Raw genomic sequence first — 26,220 nt, 5'->3', positions numbered from 1 at the left:
TCACCCTGGATGAAGGTCAGAATCCAGACAAGGTGAAGAGGGACGCCTGAGGCGAATACTGGTCTTGTTCTTCTTCCTGATGTCGACCTCCTACACAATGCACACTACCTTCCCACTCAGGCTTTCCTCTAGCGCCTCACCCATATAAACCTTGCTAATGTTTAGTGTCAACTCACACATGCAAAAGCAGCAGTAGCCAGAGGTGATTGGCCAAGTTATATGTAGGTGAACTGCTGCAGCAAAGTTGGGTGTCAGGGTCACTGTCAGCACCTGTCCCTCCTGGGCCCACTCTCCAGGAGCCACCCTGTCTGGTTATTCCATCTAGCATAATGCTAATAGCTCTAATAATGTCCTCTTCTCTCTACACCAATCGCTGGCATCCCCTTAGGCCATTTCTCCAACCCTGACCAAGTCTGCAGCCCACTCAGACCCTCGCGTAGCTTTGAGGCAGAACTGTTCTGTTTGATTTGGGGTGTTTTAGAAAGGCTAGAAGACGTCCTGTTAAGTCAGTGCTGCTTCAGGCGAAGAGTATTGTTTTAGACCAGGTCCAGAGGTCCTTTGTTTTAATTTTTTTTTCTTTTTTTTTAATTTAGAGGCCGCGACTTGCCCGAAGCACTGGGGCTGTTCAAAAAAAAAAATCAATTCAGCATGACAGGGTCCTAACATGAACAAAGACAACCTCCTATGACAAATGGTTTGACATCCCTCTCCGAGGTGATGTAAGAACACTTTAGCGCTTTATGGGAAATACATGAGGACAAGTGAGTTCTTTAAGGATTTTGTCCTTGAGCCAGTGCTTGCAGATATGCTGAAACTGTCAGAAATGCATTAGTAATCCATGCTTTTAACTCTGAAGCATGATTTGAGTTCTACAAAGGGGCTGCAGTGGATGTAGAACTGTCACTGAATGTACTCTGCAGATGTTTAGCTATATCTATAACATAATCTGGTGCTTCCAAAGCCAAACAGTTGTTGTTATTATTATTATTATTATTATTATTATTATTATTATTATTATTATTATCATTTACATTCAATTTTCTTCTGAACTTTGGTAAGTTTATGAGATTAGTGCCATTTGGGGCTGTCTTCACTGGACTCTGCAGGAGACTAACTGCTTAGCTGTACCATCTGTCTGAATTATACATGCAGAAGTGGCATGTGAAAACATAGATGGTTTGGATGCCTCTGTGAATACACTCATCAAGGAGTGAATGTCTGGAACATCATAAAGTCAAACCAATCAATCTTTCCAATCAAACCATTCAGTATCAAATCTTTGCCTGAGGGATCCAAACAACAAGCTACACAAGATAGTAGAAGGAGCTAACGTCCAAATTAGATCTATTTCCTTTGATTGTGACAGGCAGAGAAAGAGTGGTCCCTAGAGTGATGGTGCCCTTTCCAAGTGAACATCACCCTGATGTGCACTAATAATCTGATGCTTGAGGATCTTCATGCCAAGTCCTCTGACACAGCCAACCAAATACAGTCAAAAGGGCAAAAGAGTTTGCCAAGGGTCATCATCTCTAAAACGCTGAAATGTGATGTTGACAGAACAGTGAGCATTGATTTGTTTGGCTGCTTCCTTAATGGATGTACTAAAAATATGCTTGCATACTCAGAGTCTAGCCTTTGAGACAGTTAAAGTATCTGATATTAAGATGCCTTTAATGATGTAGGGCATGATATTAAATATTAAAATTAATAATGACTTTGCTCTTGGGTTTTCAATGATCTTCAGTAGTTGTCACGTTTGGTCTTTTACCCATTATAACCAGCTTCATGACATATATAACTCTTTCCTGTTCCAGTTATCAAAGGTATTTATTCCATTCAGGGGACAAACGGCACCTCCTTGTGGTGGAAAACAAACCTGTGATGTAGTGTCTTTAACTGTTTCACGAGATGGACAATGGGCAACATTGACAGCACTAGATCACAGGATCAGGGAGCCCTGACACACACCTAACAGAATCCATCTGGGTGGAAATATGTGCAGCGGAAATGTCTACTGACTGGTATAAAAGTGTGCTAAATCCATTCAAGAGTCTGAGAGCTTTTGCCATAGAATAAAAACACACTGTTGTAAGCAGTCACTTACTTTAATGTTACAGCAGATTTTTGCCTGTTTCACCACTTCAATCAAGCGTAGATGTGTCTAAGTTGCCCAGCGTACCCAGGTGCTCCACCATCATGACTCCAGACACCATCAAAAAAAAATAAAAAAAATCACTAATTTGTACTTAATGGCTGTTGTGGCTGGTAATTAAATAAAAGGAGGATGGTCTCTGACTTTTTCACAGTCTTGTATTTGTTTAGCTCTTCCTTTAGGAACTGAAGCAACTGCTCATTAGCTGCTAAAAGGCACTTAGTAATCGTACGAGTTTGGTTTGAAGGGGAGTCGTAATTCATCGCCTGTACTTGAACAGCAGTGCTTTTTCGAGTGGCCATCTTTAGTGTGCTCTTTGCCATTCTCCAGGCTCCTGGGACATCTGTGGCCATCCTCCATGATTTCTCTACACGCACAACATATGGAGCAGTGGTTCTAATAAATAGCCTGCTTTAGTTTGTAGGCTGAAGAAAGGTGATTGGAAAATATTCTAATACACTGTGTTCTGGATGCTTAACTATAGCCTGTACAGGTGAGGCAGCACACACCTTTGTAAATATTTATATTTATTTATTTATTACTACAATATATTTTATCAAATTTGTATGGTTGTTGCTAACCATGTAGACAGATGAAACATGTTTTTTAATTTACTGTATTATTTACTCTAAATGCAAATCTTTCAGCTTAAAATAATTCATTTATTCATTCATTGTCTATAACTGCTTATCTTGTTCAGGGTCATAGTGTGTCCAGAGCCTAGCCGAAATCACTTGCCGTAAGGCAGGAACACACCCTGGAGCGGGTGCCAGTCCTTCACAGGGCGACACACACTCACACAGTCCAGCTTAAAATTAGTTAAAGCGTATTACATCATTTGACACATCATCTACTCATACATCTACTTTCTAATAATATTCATATATATTACTCCATATGAAATTACAGACATATGTTCATTAGTAATAACCCGCTGGTTATGGGTCACTTTCAGCACTGACCACAAGAGCACCCCTGGTGGTGAATTTACAGTCTGCTAAATGCTGCTTGCTAATGACAGCGATTTCAACCAAGTAACTGATGTTGAGTGATTGTGAAAGCCCTAACTAGTATGTATAAAAAATCAGCTATGTATAATCAACAGAAGATCTTCAGGAATCCCAACAAGAACTTGCCATGCATTCCAGCTTTGTGTTTGAATTTATGCTCACTGCAATCTAAAGTGGTTATACTCACTTCTCTAATGTAGACTTTATGACTCTTTAACCCTTGAAAAATAGGCATTGATGAATTATAGATAAGAAGACGCAGTGAACAAAGTGATTTTGAAGTGAATCATCAGACGCATAATTCAGCCCAAATGGGGAACCATGACTTTGAGTCCAAATCTCACATCCAACATATGTACAATAAGCATGAAAGTGAAATAAATTATATATTATAATAAAGGAGAGATCTGCTTTTGTACTGTCAGACAAACGGACGTGAGCAAGAGGAGAACCTCCTCCCTCCCACGCCAAGGGAGAAAGACACACACACACACACACACACAGAGAGGGAGGGAGGTAGGGAATTGTGTTATCGATTGTCATCATGAAAAAGAGGCTGTAGTTAGGGAATGGCACTCATAAGGCATGAAGGAATGTGATTCTAAATTACAGATGAATCACTTGAATCCAGAGCAGGCTCTTCAAACACACATCTTCAGACCCAGAAATCCATCCAGCCTGCTTAACACTCAATAAAACATCAAAGGCAACCCACTCACAGATCTCACAGATCACTCACAAACACACAAACACATGACTATCAGCAAGCTAATATTTAACTCTGGACACTGGTAGCCACTACTTCAATCCATTTTATTTTTTATTTGATGTTCTATAAGACCATCAATATCATGTCTGCTTTTCTGCTTTTAGATTTCACACCATGTATTTTTTGTCCAGTCAGCACAGTAAATGTCCTCCTGCTGTGGGTGGGGTGCAATATGAAAAATAAGTATATAAGGCGGGAACACACTCTGGAGGGGGTGCCAATCCTTCACAGGGTGACACACACTCAGATGTTCACACCTACGGACACATTTTGAGGCGCAAATCCACCTACCGACGTGTGTTTTTGGACCGTGGGAGGAAACCCGTGTGGACACAGGGACAACACCAAACTCCTCATAGGCAGTCACTTAGAGTGCCTCGAATCCATAACCCATACCACCCTGTTTGAAAAACACATATGATAATATTCATGTATTTATGAGTGAGATTTAAGAATAATTTAATAATTTATTTTATTTTATTTTTTACTTTTTTGCAATGAAACAAGACAGGTTTTAGATACATAGTGACAGTATCTGAACTTTTAAGTAGATGTGAACTGCATGGACCTGGCTTGTAAGTTTTACTCTTACACACTCACTCACTCACTCACTATGTAACCAAACCTTCCACAAGGGGTGCTGTTCAGTACCATACATCAGAGTCGGTTTAACTCCTTAGACACGTGCCACAGATATCTGCCAAAACTTATACACAATGTGCAGTGTTAAATCATATGAGGGTGAACAATATATGTATGATTCCTGTTGTTAGACCAGTGTCTCCTATACCTTCTGCTCTATTGGAGTACGTAGTAAACATCAACAATACATTGATCTGAAATATTGACTGAATGTACATATCTAATGTGTATGTATAATGTATATATTAACATATGCCAGTACTAATATAAAAGCAATATCATTTATTTGATCAGCAATTCTTACTTATAATGCTCACATTTTTTTTCTGTTTATATTGAAAACAAAAAAAAAAACAAATAGCCAGTAGTTGTTATGAATGATACCAATAACATGCCCATGCATACTTAATCACAATACAATACAGATATCGCCACATTGACCACCACTACAGTCTGTTTCTCACACTCAGTTTACTGAGTCCCTCACGATGAGGAGACTTCCTGAACATGCATACAATCATCTGGGGGCAAAGTCATTTAGTGGTCACTCATGTGGACCCGGCTGGTGCAGGAAAACAGCGACAGGGGGGAAGAAAAAAGACAAGGAAAGGTACCAGCATGAACAATCCGTGGCAAGACTTCATTTATTATTCAATTATTGTAAATATTTCAGAACAGACAGGATGCGTATGGCTTCATGAATATTTAACCCCCACCCCACCCCTTCCTCCCCCCACCACCTTTGCAAAAGGGAGCACTTGAGAGTAGGGCTGCGGACGGATGCTGTACCATGGAAGGAAGCTGCAAAACACACACGCACCCATATATATATATATATATATATATATATATATATATATATATATATAATGCCAGAATAGTGTCCTTCAGCCCTGGTCTGCTAAAAGACTGATAGCCACTCTCCTGCATCATCATTTCATCCACATCTCTGTCCAGCTCTCAGTATCACCATGTCCTCACCAAGCTGGTAATGTATAAGATGCATGAGGATGACAGAAAGGTTTGGCTTTGCTCAGATGGAGGTTTCTACAATTCTAGAAAGAGAGAAAAAAGAGAGATATCTTCCAAGTATGGATCTATAGTCTTAGGCTAGAGATATGCCCCCCCACAGACTTGACACAGAGATTGGAATTAAAATGCAGAGCTGCTCCCACCACACACACAGCACCACCAGTATCTTTTTAGCAACTCCACCCTTTGCCTGTGAAGATGAGAACCCCCTTCAGTAGTGGCCAAGGGAAAGGAAAGGAAAGGAGGGGTGCCGGTGGTTTTGCAACACCAATCTGAGTTTCACCAAAAGACACCCACCCTGGCCGTGTCTAGACCAAGTGCATGGAGAAAGAAGAGCGATGATGGGCTCCAGCCTGAACTTCAGCCCATCCTTCAACTTTGCTTATGCAATACACATATAGAGATATGGGCAGAGTCTTTTCATTCGCACGCATCCCGTGCTTTATCAACTCTCACACAGCCCTGTAGCTTACCTGCAGAGCGAGGCGACGTTTGAGGGTTTTTATAAACACAGATAGTCCACAACGGTCCACTGTCCACAGCTGCAAATCTCCACACTTCAGAACAGAAGTCAGTGGTCAGTTGCCTCGGGAATCTCCTTTATCTGCTTTATCAAGTCACTCTTTCGTTGTATATCTCTTATCAAAATTGTATAAATCCTCTCCTCTTCGTTATCTGCCCCTCAGTACCGTCTCATCTCTTTTGTCCCCCCCCCTCTCGCTCTCCTCCTCGCGCTCTTCTGCTTGCCGTATTCCACAGCGAGGGACCACGATTAAAACCACACACACACACACACACACACACAAACACACACACACACACAGAGAGAGAGAGAGAGAGACAGAGAGAGAGAGAGAGAGAGAAGGATACAAGGAGAGGAAAGAGCGGAGGATAGGAAAGAGAAAGAGGAGAGAGAGAGAGAGAGAGAGAGAGAGAGAGAGAGAGCGATGGAGCGCTCTTCGCTCCTCGTGCGCTCTTCAGTGGCTAAAGAAAGCGGCTTGAGGAAGATGAAGAATCCTGCCGCGCGACGCTCTCAGCATCCTGGGCAACTTTGAGTAAGACGACTCTCTCTCTCTCTTGCGCGCGCCACACACACATACACACAGGCGCGAACACTCAGGCACACACACAGATACACACTGGGGAGCGCGAGAACACCACACACTGCAGCATCCAGAAGACAAGAAGAGCCCCCTTCTCCTCTACTGTAAGCGTGAGATAATCCGAGTCCACTCCTCTCGTGCGTTTAGGATTCGTCCGCGCGCGGCGTGAGGTTTAAATATAGAAATATATGTTTTTTCATAAACATTTCTTCTCTCAGTGCAGAGCTCCCAGGCGCGCGAGATGATGGCTGGGAGCTGCCGGAGTGAACGGTGGAAGGAAGGAAGTCTCTCTCTCTCTCTCTCTCTCTCTCTCTCTCTCTCTCTCTCTCTCGCTTGATCTCGTGCACGCTCACACAGGCACATGCAGCAGACACACTGCCCTCCCCTCATTGGTTTTACCTCTCTCTCTCTCTCTCTCTCTCTCTCTCTCTCTCTCTCTCTCTCTCTCTCTCTCTCTCTCTCTCTCTCTCACACACACACACACACTCACTCTCACTCTCACTCTCCCAGAGTCATGTCAGAGATAAGGGGTTCACTGCCCACACTCCCGAATAACGCTCTGATAAACATGGAGGAGAATTCGGTGGGTGGAGGGAGGTGGATGAAAAGAGAGCATTTCCTTCTAATCCACAGCTGCCCGATAAAAGCACATTCAGAGCAAATAAAATAACATAAAGTACAATAAAACAGAGGATGCTGAATGAGCCTTGGCTGGGATGAACTGTAAATGGAACAAAAACATTACTCTGTAAAGAGCAGTGCTGTCCAAAGTATTTTACCCCAAACAGAAAGAACAGGGCTATTTTTATTGGATGTAATTTCCTTTTGAAACATTTTTCTGAAGGCTTTGATCAACAGCTGACAGAGTAATTTATTGTTATTAGACAAAATCTAAGCTTGATGTTCACCTTGTGTTCCTCTTGGTCCTCAGTCCACCAAAAACATGACAAAAAATGGACCCATAGACTTAACCAAAAGACTGATGGGGTAGAAAATTTAACCCAGCCAATTTAGAAGGAGCATGGGTGGCATAGTGGCACACCATGTAGTTTCACAGTCACACAGCTTCAGGGACCTGGAGGTTGTGGGTTCAAGTCCCGCTCTGGGTGACTGTCTTTGAGGGGTTTGGTGTGTTCTCCCTGTGTCTGCATGGGTTTTCTCAGGGTGCTTTGGTTTCCTCCCATGGTCCAAAAAAAAAAAAAAAAGTAGGTAGGTGGATTGCAGTCTCCAACTGTCCATAGGTGTGAGTGTGTCAGTGAATGTGTAGTGAGTGGTGCCCTCTCAAAGGTTTGTTTCTGCCTTGCGCCCAACGATTCCAGACCCACCACAACCCTGAACTGGATAAGCAGTTATAGAAAATGAATGAATGCAGAAGGAACAAAAGAAAACTCAACTGATATTAGAAATGCAAGGGTTCAAAAGTTGATAGCAGCTGATTGACCAAAGTGATTGAAGAAGGGGATGGAAGTAGAAACAGATTGGTGCTTGGTTACGGAGGGAAGAATGACCCACATCGAACAGCCATCGTAATTAGCAGTAAACAAAAATTGCCAGCAATTCCCTTATCACTCTCCACACATCTGCATCGAGAAGAGCGAAGGGAGTGAGCCAATGAGAGGCAATATTGGAAATGATTAAAGTGAGAGGACTTGGGACTGCGCTGTGGAGCGGAGAGAAGAGTCAGGCAGATGTGCCTCGCCCTTGACGACACCCTGACAAACAGGAACAATCTGGAGACTTTCCTCATGTAGCACAGAAAGGACTCACATGACACACACAAGCAATACATGTTGTATTTGAGCATAATTACAGCTTTTGATGAATGCTCACATTTAGCAGGAGCTCTTTTCAATTCCAGAGCCAGTTTTGTCATGAGGACCAGAGTGAAAGTGTGTACAAACCAAAAAATGATGAAATAAAGAGCAGCCGATCTGTAATCAATTTTCTCTACAAATGCAATGCCAAGCCCACAATGGTCTATCCACATCCTGCTGTTGTGCAGCTGTGCTGGCAAACTCACACTGTTTGACTTCACATTTTACACCAGAATATTATCTCTCAGGATGTCTGAGTCCAGACCACTAGCATATGGATGCTGTCCAAAAATAAATAAATATATAAATAAATAAATAAATAAATGTAATCTCTATTCTTTTTTGTGTTCAGGTTATATTTATATTAAATATATCATCCTGTTTCTTACACAGTGTGGAAACTGCCTGATTAATAGACCTGCGGCAATGCTTCAAACCTAAAGTCACCAAACTCAATGCAAAGTGTGGGCTTGAGGAGCGTAGCCTTCAGTTATAATGGCATTCCATTCAGTAACTTTGGAATGATGTGGAGTGGTGTTTTTGATATAGACAACTAACCATCCAACAGGAGTACCTGACCTCACTAATGCTCTTGTGATCAAATGCTATCAGACCCCTGCTGTAATGTCTCCCCATTTGAAGCTCACATTACTCCACTGCTGTGTTCCCTTCATCCATCCCTGAGGCTTGCCTACAAAGCCAGGAATGCCCACCCTCTTCAGTATGTGATGGTAATGCCAATTTGAGAGGAAACTGAAACTAGAGCATTTGAAGGAAACCCACACAAACACAGGGAAAACAAACTTCTCAAAGAGAGTGATCTGAGACAGAAACCCAAATCTCCAGTATCCGGTAGCTGTGTGTTAGCAGCCCTATACATGCAGAGACACCATACTGCCCTAAATGCAGCATGTAAAGAAAGCATATTACTTTTTGTTGCTGTAAGTATGTCACTGTAGCAAAATGGGTCAGATTACTTAATAATACTCTTCAGTTCAGAGGAAATGTTGAATGAGTAGGTTGGCCATATTTAAATGTTAATAATGATTATGTATCTCTTTCAGTCCAGTGCTCTTCCATCCAGTGTATGATCATTTTAAACAGTAAAACTCAGAAACTCAACCTTTACCAGGGCTACTAACATATTCCTGGGGCAGGTTCATATGAAGCACTATTTAGGTAAACAACTGTGACCATCTGGGCAGACAGACATTCAGCAACTCTCACACATGAATACAAAGAAATACATAGCACCTACACTTTGTTACCCCACATGTGGCCTTTCAGAGAAGTGGCATTTCTCTGAACAGATTTTCATAAATACTAAAGTTAGGTTTCTTGACTACAGCTACAGTAAACGGACTCAGTGCTACCTTTGGGTGGGTATGGTCTCATAACATTGCTGAGGGGTAGAGGTATCGGCTGATGCAATTCCTGATTTCAGCTGGAAAGAACCAAGTGCTCACTGCTCCATCACAATGTACAAAAGTTATATACAAGAATGAATCCCAAGATCAAAGGCTGGGACACTGTTCGCAATAAAACTAGGAAATATCCACCCAAACCTCAATTTTGATGACAGTTTGAGTCCGAACCACTCATTCTGGGATTTCAGCAGGAGAGGCAAGGTCCTAATCCAACATGAGTTTAGCACACTAGCTAATTACTTTTCAGCAGGATGATCATTCATTTAACTGTCCATTGATCTTCTATCACAGATTCATCCTGATCAGGATTGTGTATCCAGAGACTACACAGAATCACTTAGCACAAGGCAGGATCATACCCTGTACCGGGCACCAGTCCAGTTAACAAAATAAAAAATAATAATAATAGTACTACGAAAAATTGTAGCCCATATATTTGAAAAGATTGTTTTATGATTCATATCAATGCTTAATTCCATTTGAACTAAGGTGTCGGCGTGTTCCAAGTTCCAAGTTGAAAATTTCAACGGGAACACCCCAATAAGTCCTACTTGGAAAGTTGGAATAGCTTCACCAAGTTCAGAATCCAAGATAGCTGCCCCACCTGTCCCTTATCACCCCCCAAAAATGGTAATAACATACACATGCAAGTTTACAATATTCTAATTTATTTAAGTAACATCAGCTTCTATATCTACATAAGTAGCTTAACATTATAACACCAGATACAACATTAACAGTAATGTTCAAAAATACAGAAAACCGACCTAATTAAACTGTGCTTCAGTTTCTCACTTTTCAATCTGTGCAAAAATAAGCTAAGGCAGCTGAGTATTTACAAATTTGCTGAGTAAAAGCCCTGTGACAATGTGTCCCAAACTACGAACTTTACATACTACATTACATAAACTCTGTGTATATATAGTATATTATACAGTTTGCAGTTTGGGGTCACAGCCAGAGCCATGTCCAAAGCCATGTTAACTTGTTGCATGTTTAAAGTTCGTTCTCACAACCTGAACACAGCTAATATTAATGTTAACTAACTCTCAGATCCTCCTCTGTTGCCCTAACGGTTATATAAAAGCCACTTTTATAACTATAATTAGCTGTCATTGGTATCTGTTGTGCTCTCGTTACTGACCTCAAGCCCAGAGCTGGTAAACGCTAACTTTATAAACCAGACTCTGACGGTGTATCAGAAGCCAGTGAAGCTGATGATTGGAGCAGCTTTATATTTGAACAAGCTCCTTAATGAAATTTGAAAGAAGAACCACCCTGTTTCTGATTCACAGCCAAAACACGTTAATATCTGTGGTGCATTTTCAAATGAAAAGTTTGCGAATAAAAGCCTACTTTGGTTCCAGGCAAGCTACGTTTTTCTGGAGTCCTGTCTAATGCTCTTTTATTATGTTTAAGGACTTTAATGAATCCATTGAGTGGGTGCTTTTTACTGAGTAAGCTTTATAGGCAAAACAGAAACACATTAATAAATACAAGCTCATTAATAAAGAAATGCATATTTCTGTAGGTTCCTTGTGCCCCATCTGCAAGACCAACACCCCACACTTTGAGAAACGCTGGTTTAGGGTTATAGTAAGGGGTAAGGTAAAGGTAGGGTTAAGCTAATTGGGTTAGGGTAGGGTTAGGTTTAGTGTAAGGGATAAGGTCAGGGAATGGTCAATGTTAGAGTTAACTTGTCTTGTGATTATGGAGTTGTCAGGTGACACTTTGTATTTGGTGGTAATATGCACAGAGGCACTAACTTGACATTGGAAGTGGAACCAAAAAGTAAGCAAATACAGAATTCTGGCTCCTGATCCGACATGTTTCTGTGATTCACATAGGACGTCTCAAACTATTATCATCAGAAATGTTGCTGTTGGAATCATTGCACATAATGAAGGAGTTGCTCTCCTTATCTTTCCCATGCACTTCTCGTTTCTTTTACTTTGGGACTTGCTTTCCCTACACTGAGCAGATGGCTCATCTCTGGTCCACTGCTGTGGACTGCATGCACCACATGTTCTTTGTTCTCCAGGTTCTTACACATTTCTCAGTTCATGAAGGGGTTGGTAACCAGCTGCTCAGAAGGAGAGGATGTAGTGTAACAGGAGCAATACAAAACTTCTCTTTTTAGGTTTAAATCATTCAACATATAGATGTCATTTATGTAGATATTTATTTCTAGTGTTGTATGACCACTTACATGCACACATTTCTTCTTAGGAAATTCTTACATTCTTAGGATTCTCCACAATGGGCACTGGTACAATTACAATAATATATATATATAGCTTTAAAGAAGTATTTTTGGATTTTCTCAGTTCTTTGCTGGAATATTTCAAAAGTTTATATAGCATTCATCATGCTTGATTGTGTAAGGTTTATACTTGTCCATCAAAACACTGGCTGTCATTATGACCTGTCAAACAGCACAGAGGTTACTTTCCTCCTTCAATTTTACTCTGCTAATATGAGTGAGAGATGGAGCGAAGAATATGGGTATGATTGTGTGTGTGTGTGTGTTCTCCTTATTTGGTGTGTGTAGATAAGCAGACTAAGCCTGCTGGCACCCAGAGCAGCACGAGTGCTGCAGAATCTCATTTTCTAGGTGCTGCTATTCTCCCGTGACCTCGTCACGCTTATAAACCTCATGTGTAGAGCTTATGATCACTGTGTTACTGCTACCCAGGTCAATGGTATCTCCAATTTCAAATGATCTGAAGACATAAATAGACACATTAAAACATCTCCAGTCATAAACATTGTGATTACATGTGTTATCAGGACAGTCTCAAAGTGAATCTGTACATATTTATCCAAAAGACTAGTACCAGAAAATGTGTCCTAAATATATAATTGACCTTAATCTTTATCTCAGCCTTAAAAAAAGTGTTTAGAAAAGTTTAAAAAGTGAGAAACAGCAAGATGTTGTGCTTGTTTAGTGCTATGGCTAACACCTATATCTAACATTAACTGTAACATAGCTCTAACCAGAAACTCTGAACTTAAGCCTAACCCAAATCATAACCTTGAACTTAATGCTAAAACACTAAACATATCCATAATTGGTCACAGACATTGAGGTTTGCTCAAGCACCCTGTAGAATCTCCAAAGAAAAAATAGGATTCTCTTGAGCAGCTACTTGAAAGACACTGTGTTTAATGCCCTATGTTCTCTAGTGGGATTTAAAACCCCAAAGTCTGGGCTGTGAAGCAGTGGAACTGTAATGATGACTCACTTGAAAATACCTAGAATGTATCATCCAGCATTAGTAGCTGACATCATTTAACATATCATTAGCACTGTCTAATGAAGTGTCTCTATTTGTTTGGTAGTTTTTAGTTTATCACATCAATTGAATAGCTGTCCTTCATATTGTGTGAAAACTGCATGATGCATGGACTAATAATATTATTTTACATTAACTTCATTTGAAAGTTAAGAAGAGTTATTCCTTCTCCTTTAAAATTGCCATTTTGGAGGCACACGTTTTGCATTCTTCTAAGTAGAAACTGTACCTAATTCCAGCCATTTTAGAAAGACAGCTGTCCGAAATAATTTAGCCATGTAGTCCACCACCCAATAAAGGAACTAGTATCAGAATAAGCCACTGCATAAGAGAACATGACGAGGAATTTCACTAAGAATCGAAACACTGTAATTGAGGTCAGTGCATTATGTTAAGCACTTCCCGGAATTGGAGGGTTTATCCGGCTACTGAAGAATAATTCATAATTCTGTATTGGATCTTGTTCTTTACATTCTGAAGCAGGGCTGGATTGTAAAACAAGCTCAGTGAACTGGGTGCATGTCGATAATTTAATGGTATTCTCTACACGAATTTGATTACATTCTTAATGTGAAGTGGAAATCAAGAGGGATTTTTTATTCCTGTGTGTTTTGCCATGCTGAAGAAGTAAGCCAATGACATACAGACTCTGCTGAGTGAAATTAGACTAACACAGTTAATTCTGATTTACTAACTTTAAACATTAAACAAGGATACCAGGAAAGGGAAGGAGTTTGTTTCACCCTGCAAATTATTAGAATTTGTTGGGATTTTTTTTTTTTTTACAGTCTTGGAACTTGATTAGGAGCATTATTCAGTCTTCTACAAATTCCTTCATACTGTTTACAAGGTAGTGGCCTTTAAAAAACAGATGTCAAGCATTTACAAAAGATAGCACCTAATAGCTAGAGCCTGCAATATGTTAGTTATTAGTTAGCATTAACATAAATTAGTTAATAATTTTCATGAAATGGTATAATATCTCATTTCCCACATGTTTGATATGTGTTTAATATTCTATTGCAAATAAAGCTATGTATTTGTTTATTTACATTTATTTTACACTTTACACAGTGTCACATTTCTTTCCCCTTGGAATTGGGGTTATAGTTAAAGAGCTAATCATAGCCCAGTCCCTTTAGTCAGTCATTGGCTGTGAAGGTGAGACACTCTGGCATATTCAGAATGTGTGGATGAGGCATATATGTACTGCATTGAGGTCAATCACAAGTATATTTCTAACAATAACATTACAGCATTTTATTGTATTTTTCTTTACAGTAATGTGTTTATCAACATTACATTATGAATTACTTTTTTACAGTATGAATAAAGATTTGCAGTCAAATTACTCTAAATGCTAATGCTATATACATTATCTTTTTGTAAGGACCAACAGCGAATACAATTTTACCCTGCTTAAAAGTCTGATTACCTGATCAGCAATAAGGACACCTGCATTAGCTGCAGGCTAATGTGGCTGTGTAATTCCTACTTTGGCTGACATACGTTTCTTTGGGAATTGTCATCATAGGGGTTTCACCAGCAGTGCAGCAGGTCCCTGAAGCTCAGCAAATACACGTCAGATACTTTTGCCTCGAGGTGCATGTAATGACTTGTCTCCAGCCCATTGATCAACAAAGAAGCTCATGAAGAGTCATGTCTAAGCATAGCTAATTAGGCTAATATAGCTCGTTAGGCCTAATTAAAGCTGGAGTGCTGATGGAGAGTCCAAACCTACTCCCTTAAGTTTAAGACGGTAAAATTAAAGCCCCGGCTGCATTAAGAGCCACTCCGAGTTACAGGGACGCAAAACGGATAATGTGGCTTGCGATTCGTTCTTGAGGAGGATTTATTTCCTTTCCTCAGAGCCGAGCAGGTTTTATCTCCTCCGGGCTCCTAATAGAGGGGAATTAAAGAAGAAAAATGATCCCTGATGCAAAAGTTAAGAGGTTACAGAGATCACGTGTGTTGATATACAGGATCATGCCATTTTCTTTATTTTACGGCATGCTTATGAGTGTTTGTTTTCATTCTCAAACCAAGTGCCAGTAGGGATGAATTAATGCACCCTGCAGGTCAGAACATAAACTGTGATTAATTCCACACTTATAATCCATCAACAATCATTAAACAACTGTAAATAAATTGTGGAGCAATAATTTAGCCACCACTGAGATCAGTATTGACTTGGACACAAAGGCCAATTTCTGCTGTGCATGTTGTAGAGCAAGGTACCCTACAGACTGGACAAATTAGTCCCACTGTAGTTTGAAATGTCTTTCAGGTGTTCAAATGCTGTTAGATATAGCTGGTAAAATACTGGCCTATTAAAATAATAATAAAAATAATCTTTAAAATGTACCCTTACATGTTTGTTCTTTTGTGATCTGTAAGTACTGTTGTAAGTGAAAGTGCACTAAGTTTTCTAAGTGAAAATAAGTCAACACATCCCCTGAGAGAACACAGCCGTGGCCTAAATGTAAGAGAAGTGGGCTTGAGTTTGAACCTCTGTACTGGCAAGGAAACTGGGGGTGGGGGTGTGAATAAACAGTGTGTCCTCCTCCTGCAATCCATGGCTGAAGTGCCCTTGAACAAGGCACCTAACCCCCCGCTGGTCCCTGTTTGCCAACGTAGCTGCCAGCCTCTCTGAGTATTTATGTCCACTGCCCCTGATCACTAATGGGTGTGTGTGTTTAATGATGGGTTAAATGCCAAGGGCAGAACATTGGCACAAAATATATTACCATTCTCACAGAGAAAATAAATTAATTGATTCATTAATTAAGGCTGTTTTCATCGGCTGCCCTGAGGTATCACTGTGCCATAAATGATTATGTGTTAGCAGTTAAGAATGCTGCCGTTCTATAAGGTTACTATTTCTGAAGCCTATGCCAGGAGTCAGCGAGTGAGAAAGAAACCTGTGTGTAGGCATGGTGTGACAGCCTGCTGACCATATGCTGCTGCTGGGAGTCCCCTGTGGAGGAGTGGCGGTGTGCCCCAGACACAGGGGCCTGCCAGCAGGATGCAGACAGCCGGGGGTGAGTTCCGCAAAGTCTCGCTCAGGAAAAGAGCCATCAGAGTTTACCAACCAAACAAGCAAGGCCCCCTGTGACCCCTGGGCGGTCAAACCCATGGGCCTGTCTCTCTATTGGATGCTGGGGCACTGTAGAGTTCATGATGAAACAAGAAAAATGTCCGCACAGTAATGCTGCCTGTCAAAACCTCCCTCTGTATCACACCAGCTTTTACTTTCATCCCTCGGCCTCCAGAGCCTATTAAAGAGGAATGCAGAGCACAGAAAAACACGGGGGTCAGCCAGTTCAGTGAGTTTTGTTTACAAATACTCTTTGTGATATGGGCTGCTATGTCATATACATTATGTGTAAAATTATATGGCACCTGTTATGATGCATTTTTATATGCATAACATATGAGGAACGAGGACTTATATATGTGGGTGGTGGGTGGTATATATCTGAATATTCATATATATATATGTGTGTGTGTGTGTGTGTGTGTGTGTGTGTATGTGTGTGTGTGTGTGTGTGTGTGTTTTAGATCTGAGAATGAAGTTAATCAACCCAATGGCAAAAAAATTGAGTATTTATTAAGGAAACTAAGAAGAAGTCTTAAGGCGATTTCATACTTATTTTGCTAAATGACCATTCTCAAGATTTTTACAATGTTTGCAAACTATAATTCAAACTCATTAAGTGTGTACAAAATATATTTGTGGATGTTTATATGAGCATGTTATTCTGACTGAGTGGGAAAATTCAGCCTTAAATATTCCACTAACCTAAACCATTCCCTAAACCTAAACCTAAACCTAACCCTAAACTTGCATTATAATTCTGTTTGTAATTTCTCCTTGCCCACTTCCCCTCAGGGACATACCCGATGCCTCTTAAGAGCTGTTCCATTTCTGCACGGACTTAAGAGAAGTGTGTTAAATGAGCCCTCTGAGAGGCAAGGGAACGAGTCAACACTGATGTCCATTTCAGAAGCAGAATTTGCCCAGAATGCATTGCAATATGATACAATTTACTTAGGAATGGCAAAAACAATGTTTAGACAATGCAGTATATATGTGTAAGTTGAAACCAAAAAAGAGCTTCATAATGCTTACAATGTCAAAAACTAATGAAATAAAGAATAAATTAAATAAATAAATAAAAATAATACATTATTACAAAATATACGTTTTACACTATGGGTATGTTACAAATGTTGAAAATAATATGCTCACTTGTTGAAATCTTAGACAGTCCATAGCAAACATAATATGCATGCGTTTGTGTTTCTTGCCAAAGGAGAAAGCTCCTTAAAATTGCTCCTCGTTGTCTCCTCCCCTTGCAATGTGAGTGGTCACTTATGTGATGTAGGTGCTACACATAACTGAATGGTAGTGGAAGTGTGCAAATCTGAACGCAAAGTGAAAATCTGAATTGAAATGCCACTTTAACCTTTACTCTTACCCTAAATCTAAATTTAATAAGAAATGTAACTCTATGCTCCAAACAATTAGAAACATCAGCATTTTGTGATTCTTTAATGCCTTCACTAACACATAAACCTAATCCCAACTCTAACCCTTGACCCTAATCTCAACCTTAAACTTAGCAAAACACCTAACAGTAAACGACCATAGAAACATTCTGAGTTTGTGGAATTCCCTCACAAACAAAAAATAGTGCTGTTCCTGTAGCTCTTCTTTGGATAAATTACAGATTGTTTGAGTGTATCTGGTGAAACAGCACCACCAGTGTATGGGAGCTTGCTAAGTGACCATGGAATAAATAAAAATTATAATGACACAAAATACACAAGTGTTATGAATTTCTGGAGTTTTCTGTTTAGGAAAGGGTGAAAGCTAAAAATTAAATATGAAATGAGTGGTAATATGGTGTTATATTGCATATAAATTACACTATGACACAATGAAACATGTGTGGGACCATCATATTTTAAAAAAAGAGGCTGCATTTTGAAAGGCCTACTGGTTATATAGTGATGCGCTCCATCTCCTCTTTATTCCAGGTAAACTGTGTGACTTTGGTGACGGAGTGCCAGGCTGCAGGTCTTGCTCACTGGAGGTGGTTGCACTCTCTACAGGAACCATTACGCCATCATGTCCTGAGTTCAAAGCATCTGCTTTGAAGGACATCAGAGCAGATCCTGGGCTCCTTCCAGCCCACACACTGCCTCAGAGAGAAATTTCAGGACAATTTAGGAACAAGTCCGTGTCTAATTCAGCTTAGCAAAAGTGTCCTCATCTGAGCAAACACTGTCAATAAAAGAAGATGAAAAATGGCTAATCAGAGAGTAGAGGAGAATTATTTAAAATAATAGTAAAAAAATGGCATATTTCCTGAATGACAAAGCAATGTAAATAGAAACAAGATGATTCTAATCCTAATCCAATCCTACATGTTAAAAATAGACTCTTAGCAACCAAATTTGAGCAGTTAAATACATTACTGAGGTTATGCTCTGATGTGGGATGATTAGTTTTTGATCACAAGAGAATGCTATACCACTGCTCCACAGCCCAGTGTTAAGAGGATTTATACCCTTCTAACTGACACTTGGCATTGGTAACTGTTATTTGTGGCTACTCAGTGTCCCATCACTCATTAGAAGAGGTATCTACAAACCTTTAGGCATACCATTTGTTTGTTAGACATCAGACTGCACTTCTGGAGTGTAAATACTTTCAGAGAATCTACATCTGAAGCAGAGTGTATCAGGCCCAGTTCTTTGTGTGTTGCAGAAAAGTCCTTGGCTTGTTTTGTGATGCTCCAAAGGAAGACCTTGATTAGTGAGAACACAGAAACCCGGATGCATGACTGTGACAAAACACATGCTGCAATGTACAATTGTCATGTACTTGAAATTAATGTTGACTTTACTAAAGCTGTAGACAAAAAAAGTCATGGGAAAAGCTTTTAAGGAATACATGAGGCAAAGTAAATATTTCAGCTAGCAATAAGTCTGAGAGGAACAGACCCTTTAAAGACATAACAATAGTGTTTATCACAAAAAAAAAAAAAAAAAAAAAAAAAAAAAAAAAAAAAAAAACTCTACAGTGTGGAGATACTGTATTCTATGAATAGAAACCTAGGATACAATAGTGAAAGTCCTTATGCAAATGGCTTTAAGACTGGAATAGCCTTACTCAGCTGGTACACAAAATGAAATAACGGGAATTAAATAAGGCTTTGACTCACTTTTGGAAAAGGAACAGCTTCTACCTATCTGGGAAGACTTACCTGGGAAGTCACAGCATGTTAGAACATATCTGTGAGGGTATGCACAACCCCAAATGACTGAATGGTGCTTGATCACTCCAAATGTGCAATTTCACTGCATTACATCTCATAATTGGATGGCATTATAGTCCTTTAGCTGATATTTTGCACTGAGCATGGTGATATTACACTGATGTGCAGCTCTTCCAAAGCACCTAATTGTATTTGTCAGTTTATAATCATAAAAAAACATGAAATATAATGACAATAAAAAAATAAATACTACTACTACTACTACTACTACTACTGATAATAATAATAATAATAATAATAATAATCATACAGTATTAAACATAATATAGAATTAATTCTGGGGTCTGCAAACATTTTTTTAGGGGGTGGGGTGGGTGGGAGGGGTACATCCTTAAAGGCATGTACGCTAGTTGATGGACATGAGGGAGTGGATCACGTTTAAAATTCTGTCCATGTAATCCATGCACAATTTAAACTCATGCACTGGCATATCTTCCCTTACTTGTGACATAAACCCGCCTCATAAAGCTTTGAACATAAGAGTCACTGTTTAGTATCTACAGTCAATTTTCTATGCAGAGGAGAGAACTATTGTCTTCTGTATGTGCATCTACCATTATAAGCTCTCCATTTTGGCAAGGAAAAATGGCCGCACACACACGCGCTCATTACTTACGCCTTGACGAACGGGAGTTTGTCTGGCACGACTTCCGTTTCCCACACTGAGGAAACAAAAGGTCATGCTGCAGTATTAGCCCTAATACATGAGCATGTGTGACAGGAGAGTGCAGAAAAAGAGAGGCAATTTATGCAGACAAAATGTCAGACAACTTGATCACAGTGTGTGGAAAGAGCTTCTGCTCCCCTTGAGGTGTCAGAACTACATTGCACATCTGACAGTGGTCAGCACCTCTCTTTCTCTCTCTCTCTCTCTCTCTCTCTCTCTCTCTCTCTCTCTCTCTCTCTCTAACTAGCTCTTTCTACCTGACCAAACCAACGAACAATTTTCCAGTGATAACAACAGAGTACACAAAACGTCCAAGGTTTATTTGTCAAACAGCCGAGATCAACAAACAGTACACAACATACTAACACATACATAGAACTGAAGTGCTGATGTTTACTGTTTACTGAGTAAATTGACTTTTTATTTTCACTTTTTAAACATATGATTATTTGTTTTTCCTTTTTTTTTTCTTTTGCCCCCATTTACTCCCAAATTTAGCTGACGGTAATTTCACATACTTACTAGGTCACCCCTAATCACACAATTCTAAAAAATATATATTTATAGGTGAGAAGTAGCAAATGCTTTCTCTTAGAGCTGCAGATTTTATTTAAGATAAAGTTATTAGATGGTTCAACATTTATGGAGGAGAATTCTAACTTCTTGTTTCTGTCAGTAAGCTAAAAGACTCCCGATTCCCACAGTGGGTAGAGTGAAGCATATTCCCAGCTCATATGATGACAGATCATAGACCCAAAAGTTCAGTTCGGCAAAGAAACTGTTTTGGGTGTTATTTTTTTCATTCCCCAGACAGTGACTACATACAGAATGCTGTTGGCTTTCTTAACACACACACATACACACACACACACACACACACATTCACCTGGCCATTTTCAGTCCTTGTAAAGGTCAACTAAATTAAGTAATCATCCATATCATGTTGACCTTTCATTGAACCTTAATGACATCCATTAGGTGAAGAAACCTTTTAAAGGTTACTTGGTAGAAAGGGACACACTCGAGTGGCACAATAAACTCAACACAGCCAACATCAAAGTTAGGACTTTACACGCTGCAGGTACAATAGCTTTTCTCTCTATCTATCTTTCTCTGTAACATCACCACTGACATTTAACAAACTGATCATGATATGTTTTAGTGTCTACATTTGGAATAATTTCACATATCATTAAATACAGTGTATTACAGGACAAATGAGCTAAAAACAAAGACATCCACCCATTAATTTATTCATTCACATTCTGTAACCATTCCATTGTGATCAGGGTTTCTGTAGGTCCTTGAAGTCACTGGGTACAAAGCAGGAACACACCCCAGGCAGGGAGCCAGTCCATCAAAGGTAATCACACCAGTCACTCACAAACTCACATCTGTGGACAATTTCACAAACTCACCAAGTCACTCATACACACCATTGTCACACAGCCACTCCACCTACCGTGTGTTTTTGAACTATCAGATGTATCCAGAGTGCCTGGGGAAAACCCACACAGATATGGGGAGGACACATGAAACACCTCAAAGCCAAGAATTTAACCCAGAACCTTGAGATCCTGGATAACCTGGACATGAACTTCAGTGCCACCATATGATTCTTTCATATTTCTTGTTCATTTGTTTGTATTTATTGTTATTTTATTTGTTAATTCATACATTCTTGAGCCTTGACTGAGCTCCCCTGGTTCATACACTGTAATTGTAATTTGTAACTGTTGTTATTGTTTCACACTCTGGCTCATATGTCTACTTCTTTTCAAGGCAAAATGGACACCAAATTCAAAATTAAGACATGACAGGGTAGGAGTGGACAGAGTGTCCAATGCTTGGTTTGTCCAGGCATTATAGCTGCTCTCATTTCATCATAATTAGGCCGTGAGATGAGACGGAGAAACCAAGCCATTCACCAACACACAGTCATCCAGAGCGTGAAGTCTTCACTGTGCAGTCATTTGCATACCGTAATGAATCTGCGTTAAGGAAGACGCGAAGGGTTAAAGTGTCATTATCTTCACATTGTAATTTGGTAGGAGGGTAGTTTCAAGGCATTTTCAAAGCAACAGTTTCTAATTATAAATAATATCTCAGGGGAAAATGAGGGTGAGATATGCTCAGAGAAGAAATTAAATATTTGCTTGTAAATGAAGTGGGCTTGTCTGGATAGTTGGCATAATTTTTCTCTTTTTCTTTTTTTTTACTTCTGTTGTTAAATGGATTTTTATACAAAGAATTACAAAAATAAATAAATAAATAAATAAAACTATGGCCTTTTCAAGGTATTGTATGTTTTAATGCAATACAGTTTAGTCATTAGCACTGACCAATAGAAGGGGTCACTATGGAGTATTTGTACATGTTGATTAGCATTGCCAAGTGCTGGCTGAATGCCTTTTAACCCTACCAATACTGGACTGGTAAGCAATGAAAATGCATATTCTGAAATGATGGTGTACAATTCAGTACCAGTGGAATGAGTTTTATTGTGGCATTAGTTATTATTCAGTGTCAGCACCTGACTTCACCTGACCAACATCTAGCAGCAGTCATTTCCAGAGATGTAGTGACTGTTACTGAGGCCTGTTGAAGTGAAAGTTCACATGAAAGTAAATAATTTCCCACCTATAACATTTGTTCACCCAGCCTACCACTTCAGATAAACTCCGGCTCCTGTTCTGGGAATTACTTGTCTTGTCGATTCCATATTCTTCCAACCACCGTACTCTCAGAGATAAGCTCCCGCTCTGAAAGATCAAACCAGCCATCAATTATCAGAACCAACTGCACCTCATTTTGTCAGTGAATCCACTTTGATATGGTTGCAATCCAGCACAAGTGGTTATGAGTCCTAGCATAGCATGTCACTGAGAGTCTTTCATTGTGTGGAGGGAATAAATTGGAACATTTTGCTTTCAAGCACACACTGTATGAAGTCGTATCTTCATACAGTATGCAGCGTTAAATATAGCCCAGGTCAGCCTGAATCATATCCTCTGAGAATTAAGTGTGACAGTTCCCTCCTTATGCAAAATAATTCAATCTCAATATAATTTGAATGCAAATATAATCTTCATCCATTGACTTCAACACTTCCCTGAATTCTTGACAGATTTTGTGTCCAGGAGACTGCTTGAAATGACTTATTTCTCCCTGTTGTGGAAGATTGAGCCATCAAGAAATCCTGCCTCCTTGACAGAGGTTACAGCCCAATGAAGAACAATGACAACCTTTAAAACAATACCAACTGAAAGCACTAAAATGTTTTGATACTGCTGAGGACCAACAGAATTTTTCTGGCCATTCATTGACAGTGAAATGTGTAGCTCAGTAAACTGGATCCCAAACTCTGTTTCACTTACCTTCACTCAGAAATGGACTGTAATAAAACAAAAAAATTGAAACAGCATGTACTGCATCCAGGTGGTAAACGAATGTCATGTTCCATGGCCCTGGAGACCCCTACACAATGCCCTGAAAAATGATTTTGGCAGCATGGGGCTGGAGGAGCTACGCTCAATCCCCCCGTGATGGGAAGGTGCCCGACAGCTATGCAAATTCCCCCTCTTCATGCAGGAGGGGGTAATTAGGCATAGCAAATTGTTCCTGATGTAAAAGGAGAACAAAACAGAAAATGCGATTCATATTTCATGTAGCATGTATTGTCAGCTCCCCCTTCAATTTCCTCCTACTTCTGAATCAAAACAAGTCATATTCCGGCATGAATGGCTATCGAAGTTGAACAGTTAGGCCACACTTCTTGCACATCTGGGGGGACAGTATATATTTTGAAGTCTTGGAATATAAATTGACTCTTTTCATGTCTGTAAACAAAGCACTTACACCCATATAACTGTGTCGTCCAGGCGGACCTCAGCTCAGGTAATTATCACAGACAACTCTGGAACAACGGCCAAGCAGACAGGACTTGGCAAACAATGGAGTTTGAGGTCTGTGCTGTTGTTCAAGTTTCTAGTTCTCTAACACTTCTCTCTGAACATCCACAGCAGCTTTAAGAAAGATTTTTTAGCTGCTCTCACACTGAATGTGGTATGCACTCAGTTTGCAACTAAAATGTAAGAGTGTGTGGACCACCCTAAGAGTTGAGGGAGATAACATTAGCGTATCATCCATGTTGAAAGAAAATTTGAAAAAGATACAACTACAGCTCTCTTACTGGATGCAGATAGCTTTGTCTATAAAAGTTAAAAATATTAAGAACCTCCTTATAAGTCAAGTTAAGTCAAGTCAAGTTAATTTGACCTTATTGTCACAATACACAGTGAGATAAAACTCAGGGGCATAATGCACATTTATATCAATTGGACAGTTTCATCTTGACCGACTAACTTTATTGGACATGGGTTAACTGGATGAATGTTGAGTAATTGAGGGTACACGCTCATCTTTCTCACGACTAATTCAATTTTAGCAATAAGGCACAGATTTCTCAATATTTCAAGACACTAAGTCAACATACTTAAATATTGTCTCCTTATTTTGAAATAGTATATCATTATATTGAGATATTAAGTCAATGAATTGATAAAATGGCTGGTTATTTTTAGATACTAAGTCAATATTTTGAGATTTTAAGCATACTACAACAATGAGATACTATCTCAATATATCTACTTAGTATCTCAACATATTGATATAGAATCTCAAAATAATGAGAATGTATCTAAATAAAAATGACATAGTATCTCAATATATTGACTTACTATGTCAAAATAGTGAAATAGCATCTCAAAATATTGAGATAGCAACTTACATATTAATTCATATTTTATATGGCAGAAAGTGACTTCCATACAAACAATAGGTGGAGGGGGATTATAATCCTGGTCAGTGGGATGAATCATTCTGATTTTGTGCTGTGTAAAGATAGCATGAACTTCAGAGTCAGTCCTTCTGTAGTACTGAAACTGTGCTTATGCGAGAGCACATAGAAGAAGGTACAAGGAGCAAAACCAACACAACAAGTGCAGAGAAATAAGTGCATTTATTTAATTTGACAACAACAAATACAGACAAGAAAGGGAACAGAGAGAAAGTGACTAAATTCCAGTGTTTCTGCTTCTTGTGCCTCACTGGTGGGGGTCTGGCGTTGGGAGTATGGAAGCTCTTTCTCAACTGGGGGTCAAACTGGTCATTCTGAACTGGAAAGAAAGGTACTTTGTTATTTGATCCTTGGGGTATTTTGAGCAAAACAGCAAAGACATTTCAATAAGAATCCAGGGAACTGTGTTAACTCATGGGAAAGGGGGTAGAACTTGTCCCCTTAGGATGCGATCGATTAAAATGCGTTTAGTCTGGACTATTTTGTTATTGGTCCATTTATCATGAAATTGTAACAGTGTAAAATGCAGCTGGTATTTTCAAATTATGTCACAAAATGATGAATGAGAAAATGGAGACATGTTTTTCTTCTGTCAGCACCAATACCTTTATTATATCACTATTTAACGGGTTAAGCCTAATCAGTCTGACAACTTTGCATAGAAACAACAGCTTTAGTCAGGTTCACAGTGTGTAGCAGACTTTGAGCCTTCTGCAAAGACTGTAGCTATCTTGTCTCATCTGCATATCACAAACCTGAGTGAGAAGATTTATGTAATTAAACCTCGCCATGTTGACTCAGCAAAGGTATTCAAATTTAACACAGTGAACCATATGCCTGTGTGGCGCACTTAGTGTAAGACGGCTGCTAAATGATTTTAAGCTTGATGAAGCTCCCTCTCTCTGAGGAGCTGGGGGTATGCAGTTTACCTTAACAGCTTGGATATCTTTTTAATTGGCTGGGTTTAAATATTAATGGTATTATCAGCTCTTTCAAATAATTAAATAAATAAATAAATGTAAAAAAAAAACCCATGATATTAACTCAGCCTCCAGGGCAGACGCATCTCGACAAATCCAGAAGAGGTGTGCTGAATCTTCCCA

The 26,220-nt window shown here is 39.5% G+C and overlaps 1 protein-coding gene across 1 annotated transcript in view; it reads right to left on the bottom strand.

Moving 5' to 3' along the window:
• lingo2 (leucine rich repeat and Ig domain containing 2) overlaps positions 1-6,328 on the bottom strand; it is a 283,749-nt gene extending 277,421 nt beyond the window's left edge. The window contains exon 1 of the mRNA XM_066649464.1: positions 6,079-6,328. The gene's annotated coding sequence lies outside the window, so the exon portion shown is untranslated. The remainder of the gene's footprint in view (positions 1-6,078) is intronic.
• Positions 6,329-26,220: the final 19,892 nt, after the last annotated feature.

Source organism: Hoplias malabaricus, chromosome 17, assembly GCF_029633855.1.
Source record: "Hoplias malabaricus isolate fHopMal1 chromosome 17, fHopMal1.hap1, whole genome shotgun sequence".
Classification (NCBI taxonomy): domain Eukaryota; kingdom Metazoa; phylum Chordata; class Actinopteri; order Characiformes; family Erythrinidae; genus Hoplias; species Hoplias malabaricus.
This window is presented reverse-complemented; position numbering and strand designations above follow the sequence as displayed.